Raw genomic sequence first — 10762 nt, forward strand, 5'->3', positions numbered from 1 at the left:
TAAAGCTCCTCTTTGTTTGTTCTACTGAGTATCAGACTCGAGGGGATTGTTCTAGGCAGCCAGTGTGTGTCATTTAATCTGGCAGGTTGGGCAATAGATAGAGGACAATGTGTTTTAAAGCCAAGATAATAGCAGTTCTTTGCAAAGCTCCATTTAAAAAGAATCCACAGAGACATTTAATTACTTCCAAAAGACACAGGTCATGAAGCCTGTTCTCAAGGCTTTATTCCACATGGATTTCTTCCTGCTTAATTTACTCCGGATTAAACTAAACAATGGCTTGCTCTGAGTGAGAACATTTTTGTATAACTGAATCAAGAGTAAGAAATAGCTGTGTGTGGAGACAAGTCCATAGGTCACCTCTATGACCCAGCAATATATGTCTATCTGGTCTCCTTCTCCTGGATATCATCCTGGCTTGTTCTTTGCTTTTATTTAGGACTCAGTGGATCAGCCTGGAGAGTGTGCCATGCTCTCAAGGAGCTCTGCTGAAACTGAAGTGATTTGGAGAATCAGGGCCATGGACACTTCTGGAAGAGTTCATGACATTATTCACACCAGATATTTTATTTCTCTAATGGTACATCATCATTCCAACTCCTGTTTCACTGGGAAGATGGTGAGAGCTAAGCAAGACAAAGCCCAGCTTGCACTTAGCACCAGTGAAGTTTAACCAAAAGGTAAATTGTGTACCTTCTGCCTGCACCGTGATTTGAGAATTAATTCAACCAACACCAAGCAAGAAGGGAGTCAAACCTCATAGAAAGAGCTCATCTGGGAGAATTTCAATAACTTAAGTGCTTTTGGGAGGGCTAGGCCTAAATAAAATTCACATTTTAGGTGCTTAGAGAACTGGCTTCCCAGCCTCTGAGCTTTTTCTTGATGAAGTGTAGAAAAGCTGGAAAAGGAAAAAAAATTAAAATATCCTTCTAGTTGGGCAGGCTGATAAACATCAGTCAGTACTAGGTTTATTGAGAACAAATCTCGTGAAACCAACCTAATCTATCTTTTTGAAGCAAGGTAACCAGGCTCATGTAATTCCTTCTCTCCTGTGTGTCTATGTTAGCAGGGGCACCACAAAGAAACTCTTTTCTTACTCTGCTTCACTGTCTTGCAGTATTTCCCAGTCCTTTCAGAGGACAGGATTCAATCCAGTGCTTCAGCCTGGTCTTTTTAGAATGCAATCCTTCTACAGGGTTGCTTGGCATGAGTGAACTCACCCAACCTGGTGCTCCAGCAGGTCACAGGGCACCTTTGTGCTGTGTGTTAGAGCTGAAATATTTTACATTCTCTGAGCAGACAGCAGCTGGCAGCTAGGTAATAGCTTTCAAGTTGATATAAAAACAGCACTAATTTGCAAAACTATTAAACAAAAATCCATCTATTTGTCCACTCTGCAAATATTTAGCCATGCTTGGCTTTTTACACACAGGTGGTGCAATAGTTCAGGCTGGGTTGAGCCAACCCAAAGCTCTGAAGGAGGCTGCAGTCCCCTTCTTGTGCTCCTGTTCACAGGGCTGCATTTACATTCACGTGGTTGAACAGTGACTGAATCAGCTCAATGATCTCACTGGAAAAAACCTCCCTTGGTTAGTTTTCAGACAGATCAGAAAGCTGGCCTGGCTTCCCAGGTGCTCCTTAATGTCAACAGCAGGGGAGGCGAGTGGGCTGGAGGGAAACTGCCTCTGCAGGAGGTGATGAAAGGGGCACAGTTGCTCACTGGAGAAAATGCTGGAGCTGATCTCACTTAAAACACCCTCACAAGCCATGGAGAAGTGGGGTCTGGAGATGGAAATGAGTGGAAGGAAGAAGGTGGGAATTTAAACAAAAAAATAAAAATGATGTGTGGATGATCCTGCTGAAGTCAATGGCACACTGGAGTTGGATTACTCTGGGCTCATGCATGAATTTTTGTGGGTTCAGAGCTTAAGGTAATGGCAGCTCTGCCTGCTCAGTACCCCAAGAGTTCCTTTATAAATTGATTGGAGTGCACAGAAGTTAAGCCAGGAATTAAAAGGCAGGTTGAGGACCACGCTTGGGTCTTCAGCAGAGTGGTTTCAGTGCTTGAAATAGCTGAACAAATGAGAACACAAGTTAATAAAAACCTTGTGGCTTCCTGGTAAAGCTGAGAACTCCTCTTCAGAGGCAGAGAACTGAGGCACATCATCATTTGCTGGAGATCACATAATCTCCTTGCTGTAGACAGTAACAGAACAAACTCTGTATTTGATGTGATCTTGTAAGAAAATTACTGGTTTGGGGCTTTAGGAAAGCTTTGCAGATTGCTTTTAACTTGTCTTATTTCATGGAATTATATGCTGAAAACCATATCAGGGCAACCACTCCTCTCCCAGACACTAAACTTTAAAGCCTGTGCAAAGTAATAGCACTGCTTAGTGAACCAGCTTTGAGATTATCTTTTTCCCAGAGACAAATACTGTGCTTTTTCACTGCTGCTTTATAGAAACTCCTCAACTATTTGTGCTAACATTCTTCCTCTGTAAGGATAATAAAAAAGCCTTGCATTCAGGGACCTAATTGAGAAGTATTAAGCAACCCAAACTTTACATATACCTTGTTATCAGCTCTGTTTATGAGGGTAGAGAGCCTGCAAAATGTGAAAAAATAGTAATTTTTGTTTAAAAAAAATTAATCGCATTTGCTTTAGCAACAAATGACTAACACGGTTGCTTGCTTGGTATTCGAGAGAAGAATGCCTGGGTTTAAATTTTAATTCCTAAAGAAAAAGAGAGCAGAAAAGGCGTTCTGCATGCTTTCCTCCAGCTCGCTCTTGGCAGCCGCGCTGCTATTCCAGGCAGGTTTTCCCTGCCGGCGGCTGCGCTGCGGGGCAGCATCTCCGAGGGCATGGCCAGAAAGGCTTTTTGGCATCCCGGCCAGCTCCTCCTGCCTCCGCAGAGCCCAGGGCAGGGCAGATCCCACCGAAATCCAGGCGATCCAGAGCCGCAGGCAGGCAGGGCTCGGTTTGGCACCCCGGGCGGAGCTGCGGCAGCTCCTGGTGTGATGCTCCATGAGACCCGAGTGGCTCTCGGCTGCCCCATCCCAGTTTTCAGGCTGCATCCCGCAGATCCCGGCAGAGTGATGCCTGATAGTTTCCTGGCCTTTCTCTTTATACTCTTTTTATACCCTTTTTGTACATTTTATGCCCTTTCCCATTCCCTGTACTTTTCACTCCCTGTGTCTTAACCCCACATGTTTATAACCCTTGTACTCTGATATTAGCCTAATTCGGAATTCTTTGCAGAAGATGAAACATCCCTGGTATCTCAGAACAAGAGGCTCCAACCTTGAACGGAGCCTCCTCTCTAGAACATGTCTTTGTAAACGACACTGTAGCCTCATTTGGGGGGAGATAATTAGAACAGGGGGACACTTACTTCATTTGTTACATTTCTTATTGTGGGATTTTAGATAGATATGCTAGTTTGGAAAGTCCATAAAATTGTATGCGTGTTGTACCTGGGGGCTTCCTCGGCGTGTTTCTGCAGTTGTTTCAGTACAAAGAAATTGAAATTTGGTGTCAAAATCAGAAAAAAAGGCGCTGCTTTTCACCAAAATGCTTTCAAATGGGTATTTTATTTTCTACCTTCACACCAGCATCTTGGGGTGCTAATAATCTTAACAAAGGGTTATTGAAATCTTAACATAATTTTATTAAAATTTTAAACTAAGATTATTAAAAACATTAACATAAAATTTGAAAAAATACTGAAGGAAACACTGAAATTCATCATCCCTAACTACTGTTGTCTAGTAGACAGACAGGTGTTAACAAAACCTCTATGTACAAACTAACACAAAACTGTAAATTCTGAAGTAGATTACTGACCAAAAAAAGGATGTAACTTTTATGTTTGCAAACCCATTGTGTGAATGCAAACTCTGTAGATAATAATGAAATAAAGCAGATACCTGAGCAATAGTAGAATAAAACCCTAGAGTGTCATTAAGCAGCAAAGCCAAGGGAAATTATTTTACAATATGATTTTCACGAATAAATCTCCATTAATAACTTATCATCCCATTTGGTCTGCCTTACCAAATGTATTTAATAGGCTCACACAAAGTGTGGGAGTTTAGGACTTGCAGGTTGTATTCTTGCCCAGCGAGTGCCACAAGCACTAATCAAACAGCACCGTGTTTTGTTCTGCCATGTGAAACCCTGACTGGCCCTCGTGTAAATGAACCTTGCTGCCTGCAATGCAGTCTGCACTGAAGGCATGGGGAGCAAAACGTGGGATATTGGATTAGAGGCTTCAGGTGAGCTATTGTAAAAACCTGGAAAAGGCTCCTCTGCCTTCTGACTAATACTTTCCATTCTGCAGGACTCTTTCTGGGAAGCATTAACACCTCTGTTGTTTGTTGCAGGCCTTTGATATTTAGCAGGGGAAATCCCAGAGGCTATAGTGGTACCAATCCATCGCCCAGAGAAACGTGAGTCAGTTCTGCAAAGTATTCAAACTGCTGCCTTCCCTGATTCATGGCTAAAGCAGATTAACATCAGGCTGACACCCACATGTGTCTGGCCTTCCCCCTCTGCACTGATGGCTCAATGGCTCTTGACACATCATTTTACAGCCCAGCACATTTAATAAGGTTAAAACCTGAGCACAGAGATCTCAGCTGCCTGCAAAGCAGGAGTTTTCGAGGCAGAAACATGGGAGGAGATTTTTACACCTGCCCCTTGTATTCTGGCTCCACTTGCTTTTAAATTCCCTTGCAATGTTTCCATTGTAACAAGAAAGTCTCTCCAATAAGTCTGGAGATATTTTGGAAGTCGCTAAGTAAAGCTAAGAAACCTGCCAAAATTTTTGCATTCTTGTATACATCTCACAAAGTGTTGTCTGATTTCTAATGAATAATAGAGTGAGCTAATAAAAAAATGGGACTTTTTACCTACCAACTCAAACTGTTTGTCTTGTCCATTGGCTCAACATTTTCCCCATGGTAAAAAAGAATTGTATTTTTTAAACAAATTAATAAACACATATATATGCTATGTGAATATACAGAACTTAAAAAGTTCTTCTCAAAAAGGCTATGAATGAAAGTATCACATGTGCATAACATTGTGTGGATCTTACATGTATTCTCTAAGCACATCAGAGTAATTCAACAACAGAGCTGAGAAAACACAGTGTTATAGATGAGATCTGACAAGGATAAAAGTGAACACTTTAAAACTGACTTTGTTTAAGAAAGCAAACCTCTTCCAAAGAGTTAAAAAAAAAAAAAAATTAACAGTAAAAATCCAATAAAAGGCTGTTTTTCTATAAATCTACCAGAATTCCCAAGCACATTTTCATTTTTTTCTACCAGGTTTTCCACCACATCAATTACTGTCACTCCATCAATTTCAGCAGAAGCACAACAGGTTCCCAACAAAGCCTGAAGTTCAGCACAAACTGGCTCTGGCAGAGAAATGTTTTTGTTTCTACCAGGACATTTTCTCCAGTAGCTGGTGGTGGGAGCTGAAGCTCTTTCAAGTGTCCCCTCTTTGCCAAAAATATTTTGACTTGGTCAAGATTTATTTGTCCAGAGATGCTGACCCAAACCCTTGGCTGCATTCAAACTCTGATGACTTTCATTGTCATCTTCAAATCTAAGGGGGGAAAAAAAATTTGGAAATAATGAAAACATAAACTACAAGCATAGCATTTACAGCAGAAAATTAGACTAACATCTAATGAGATTGCCAGAACTGATAATGTCAGCGATTAAAAGATGAATTAGGTTGTTGTTTACTATGTGGCACTCAAACAAAAGGCACTCTATGTGAAGGAACACCTGCAAGAGAATTCCAATAAGTAGTTTTCATCAAAGATGTGTCATGTAACAGAAAATAGGAGATGCATATTCATAATAATATTTTATTTGTTGGATTTTCTTGTCCCAAAATGGAAGGAACGGGTTGTTTATACGACAGAAGCTGTTCATATATTTCTGCACTCTCTTTCCTGGATACAACTTGAAGGGTTAAATTTTTTTTTTCCAACAATGTAGGTGGCAAGATTTTCACAACTGTAAAAGCTACAAAAGCAAAAAATCCTGTTTATTTCCTTGGTTTAACCATCTTAAGTTCCACTATCGTGATGGAAAACCTAATGTAAATTGCTTTACTCTCAGAATGTCTAAAATGGAACCAAACTTCAGAATACTTTAAATTAACTATCTGGATCACTAAAACAGAAGGTTTTAGAAAAAATAATTTATGATCTGAGGAAGAATTCAGGTAGCACACCTGAAATGAGAATGACTGCTGAGTTGATGAACTTTTGGAAGATGTTGGGTCAGTGAATTACTCCAGGAGAAATGTTTTGACAGATATGGAATTTATATTTCAGAATTACTCTTGGAAAGAAGCACTGTTAGAGTCATGGAAGGCTTGCACGTATATATGACAAAAAATAATCCCCTGTTGAAAAGGGGAAAACCACACTAAGTAGCTGAAGAAGTTTTGAAGTAGTTTCCTAAGATGTTTCCAATTTGTGGTTGTTAAAAGTTGTCTGATGAAGGAATCAGTGAACGTGGAAATTCTCTGCATTGCCCATTGGTACTGCAGACCTCCAAGAGCAGTGTGACAACACATCCCACTAAAATATATTCATTTTACAGCATTTCACAGCTCAGAAAGCTGAAGAAACAGGCAGCAAGCATGCATAAATTACAGCCCAAATTGAATTTTATTGTGTGACCACACTCACATGATTAAAAGCTTCTCTGTTTCAGGTGACATATTAGCTCTAAGCATGGAGTACCAACCCAGAAAGGTGACATTGGATTTTAATCCCTGAAATACTTTGCTGTTGAGATTAGAATTGGCAGTGTTTTCCCTTAAAAAAAAAAAAAAAAAAGAAAAGAAAAAGGGAGGTGGGAGGAGGTTGGCTAGAGTTCAAGACTCTGAGAATGCAGCTGCAATAAGCACTCAAAAGGAGGAATCAGGTATTTGCATAATACTTGCAAGAGTCCTAGAAATGTGTGCAAATAAATACCTGATTTGGTGCAAAAATACAATTTTTCATGAACTCACACGGAACCAAGCACACCTAAATCTGAAACTTTGGCCTCATTTGTAGAAACACATTTTTCCCTGCTATTTATTGCCCTCACCACTTGCACTCTCTTGCAGTTCAGTCCCAAAGCTTGTGAAGTCCATGAAATAAAACCACATCCTTCAGCATCACAGCTGTAGGCACCTGAATCACTTGTGTTTCAACATGTTTATGTAGATCAGAGGAGCTCCTAAAACTGAAAACAAGGTGAAACAAATAACAGATATAATAGTACAGAGGAATAGCCTTGTGGTTAATGTTCAGGACTGGGAGGTAGAAATTTTTGGCTCTGACAGTGTCAAGTGAAAGCGGAATTTGTGTAAATTGCTTCTCTGCCTCAGTTTTTCCACCTGTGGAAAGGGGAGAGGGCAGACATCTCTTTGATGTGCTCTTAATTTCATTTTCCATTCCCTTCTTCTTCCCACACAGCCACACCATGCCCAAATCTAGGTTATTTTTCCACAACTATCACCCTTTCTTTATGTTCACACACAGAAAATTCTTGTCCGTTTTCACTCATCCTCTCTGGTCTAGAAATTCCAATTACTTCCTTCTGTCCACACACAATGTGAACTTAAAAGGACTTAAATATTGCTTCATTTTACCCCATTTCCTGCATCCAAAGGCTAGGTCTCTCATCTTCTCAGGTAAAGCTCAAAATAATTTTAAAAAATAATAAAGTGCAACTTGGTTTGTCACATCACCATGACACGAGCTTCAAATTCTCTCACCTGCTGTCACAGAGGTGACAATGGAATTATGGTGTCAAAATTGGATGTGTGCTTTCAGTGAGGAGCCACTTGTGCTCACCATGCCACAAAGGCTGCAGGTAACACAGTTTATTAGAAAAGGTAATAGGGAAAGAAAAATACTTTCTGTTCTTTATCACAGGATATGTGTTTATCACAGGATATCTGTTATTTATTTAGGATATGGTCTACCCTATGACAGAAAAAAAAAAAGAAAATATCATATTAAAATTGACATATTATAATACACTTGGGAGTGAAATATACAGAGAAAGAATGAGATCAAACGGGAATGCAGATGCAATAAACGTGGCAGTGAAATAATGGTCGATTTACAGAGTTTCAGATTACTTCCAAAAAATAGAAGGTAAGATGTAGAGGATCGTGTTTCACCCTCTAGGCCCTCACAAAAAGGGCGATGATTGTTCTGCCCTTGGCACTTTCTGAGGGTTTTTAAGAGGTGGATGTTGTCTGGAGGACTCCTGAGAGACAAGCACTGGCAAATCTGCTTCTAGTGTTGGAGGCAACACCATTCTGACAAAGGTGCAGGGAGAGTATCCATCCTCCACCTCCCCTTTCCAGAGTGGGATTTATTTCCTTGAGGCACTCAGGGTTTGCTCAGCTGCCAGCCTGAGACACAGGATTGCTCTGACTCTGATCTGGAAGGAGCTCTGGCAGGGCTGGAACAGCTCACCCTGAACAAATGCTGCTTTGTGTGTTTGAATCAGCAGCCTGGTGAGTGCTGTAGGGAGAGTCTCTTCTCATTCCACAAAGAATGCTGGAATTTGGACAAAATCTGGTTTGGTTTTGATTGTTTTTTTTTTTTTTTTAATTTGAAACCAAGCATGGTTTTATAATCAGCCTGCTGCTTTACAGATGTCCAGAGAAAAACAATCATGTCTTCTCAATAAAGTAAATATGATGCATTGCAGCTGTTCCAGAATCACTCCCTGCACAGGTATTTTTCCTCATAGTTTGTCTCAGACCAGGAATTTAGTTAGTCTTTTCTCCCTAACGTAAATAGCTTCATGTGGGAAAGTGGTCTGGAATAACTTAAACTGCAAAACTGTGCCAGTGGATTTGAGTCTCCTGGAATGGGAGTATCCAAGTTTCCTGAGTTGTCTTCCATGTAAGTTTGTCCACGTAGAGAGCAATTTCAGAATATCTACAGCATTTGCATTCACATCACAGCTTATTTCAGAACAATTTCCTATAGGTAAGCAAGCCCTTTAAAAGAGAATTTCAATATATTATCAGCAAGCTGTTATGCAATGCACCAGGGTAGGAATATGGGAATGTCATGTCTGCACTGGCATTCTGCACCAACATGCAGACGTGTGTGCTGCCAGCATTGCTAAAGAAAGCTGAATCATGAACCAGGGACGTAACTGGCTGGAAGATCTGAATGGATTTGGGTTGTGCCTGAGCAGCTGGACCCTGGGATGCCTCCCAGCTCCCTCAGCCAAGCTCATTTTCTGGGATATGACACAGGTCCACATCAGCCTTGCTCCTACTGCAGCCACCTTGAGATGTTCCCTGGCTGTGCAAGCAGAATGCAGGCAGAATTATCAGGGGACAAGGACAGCCAGGCACATTGCACAATTCACAAAGTTTTAAGCGCAGCCAGAGTGAAACAAATAGTTCAGTTAGCCATGTGCTTTATTGAATATATCAAATGTACCCTAAGTTGTTACGCTTTCATTAGAAAAAAAACCCAACCAACAAAACCCAAATAGCATATTTAAACAGCATCATTAATTTATAAAACAACAACAAAAATGATCTTAATTTGGATTTATTTCTAATTTCTTTCCAAAAGCACCTTGGGTCTAATCTAATGAAATGCAGAGCTGCTAAGCATCAATATGTGGAGTTGCAGTGAAAAATCATGTTTCCTTAGGAATGCAACTAGAAAGCAGAATCCAGCCCGAGTGAGCAAGTCTGCACAAAGCCCCTGGTGTGTTTATCCAAGCTGAGCACTGCCAGCTCTGGCTGCATGGCTGGAACATTCCCATTCCCAAGGCGCAGAGCCACCCTGCATTTCCTGCGTGTCCCACAGCAGCATCCCGGCTTTCCTCCTGCTTGGATGCACCAGGATTCTTTCCCAGCAAGTCATCGCTGCTGGAGTCTGCCTTGTGGGAATCTCTGGGACCCGAGGCAGGCTGTGGTCAGGGCAGGGGAGGACTGGGCTGGTTGAGGGAGGCTGATTATGCACTGCAAGGTGAGCTCTGCAGCCCAGGCTGGAACTCACCTTGGGCTTTCACCTTGGACGAGAATAAACAGAGGTAAGAGGGGAGAATGAACATCTGCAAGGGAGCTCCTGAAAAAGAGAAAAGCCCCTTAAACTTTTTGATTTGAAGGCACAAAGAATGGAATTTCCATGCCTCAGAGGCACAGGCAGTAAAATTCTTACTTTTTCAGCATTTGTAACACAGTTGACCTATGTCCATATATCAGTTTTCTTAGCTGATATAACAATGTTTATAACTCTGTAGTTTATCTAACCTTGAGAAAAGTACATTTTATTTTAAAAAGCTGTGACCTTCCATGTTTTCTCATGTGATCTCATAGCAGCCTTTCATTGGCAACATGTTTCTGACCGTTCTGGCAAGCAAATATATTTTCTGAATTTAAACAGGAACTATTTAGTGGCAATACAAATAACTTATGAAAGATGTGTTAATTAATAACTTGTAGCTGCCAGTTTCATTAATGTCGTATTATAGCACTGAGACAGTTTCAATATTCTTTTTCACTGCAAATTTAGTTTAAGCTTAATGAAAAGGATTGTTGATCAGTAATTATTATCCTAAACAGAATAACAAGCTGTTCAACAAACCAACAGTTTGAAATTTGAGATTTTCTGTCAATTAATGCACCCACTTCCCATCACCAAAACATTCACAAATCCTAAATATATTCCAAGCACTTAAAACCAGAACA

The sequence above is a fragment of the Lichenostomus cassidix genome, chromosome 1 (genome assembly GCF_008360975.1).
Source record: "Lichenostomus cassidix isolate B80296 chromosome 1, HeHo_3.0, whole genome shotgun sequence".
Classification (NCBI taxonomy): domain Eukaryota; kingdom Metazoa; phylum Chordata; class Aves; order Passeriformes; family Meliphagidae; genus Lichenostomus; species Lichenostomus cassidix.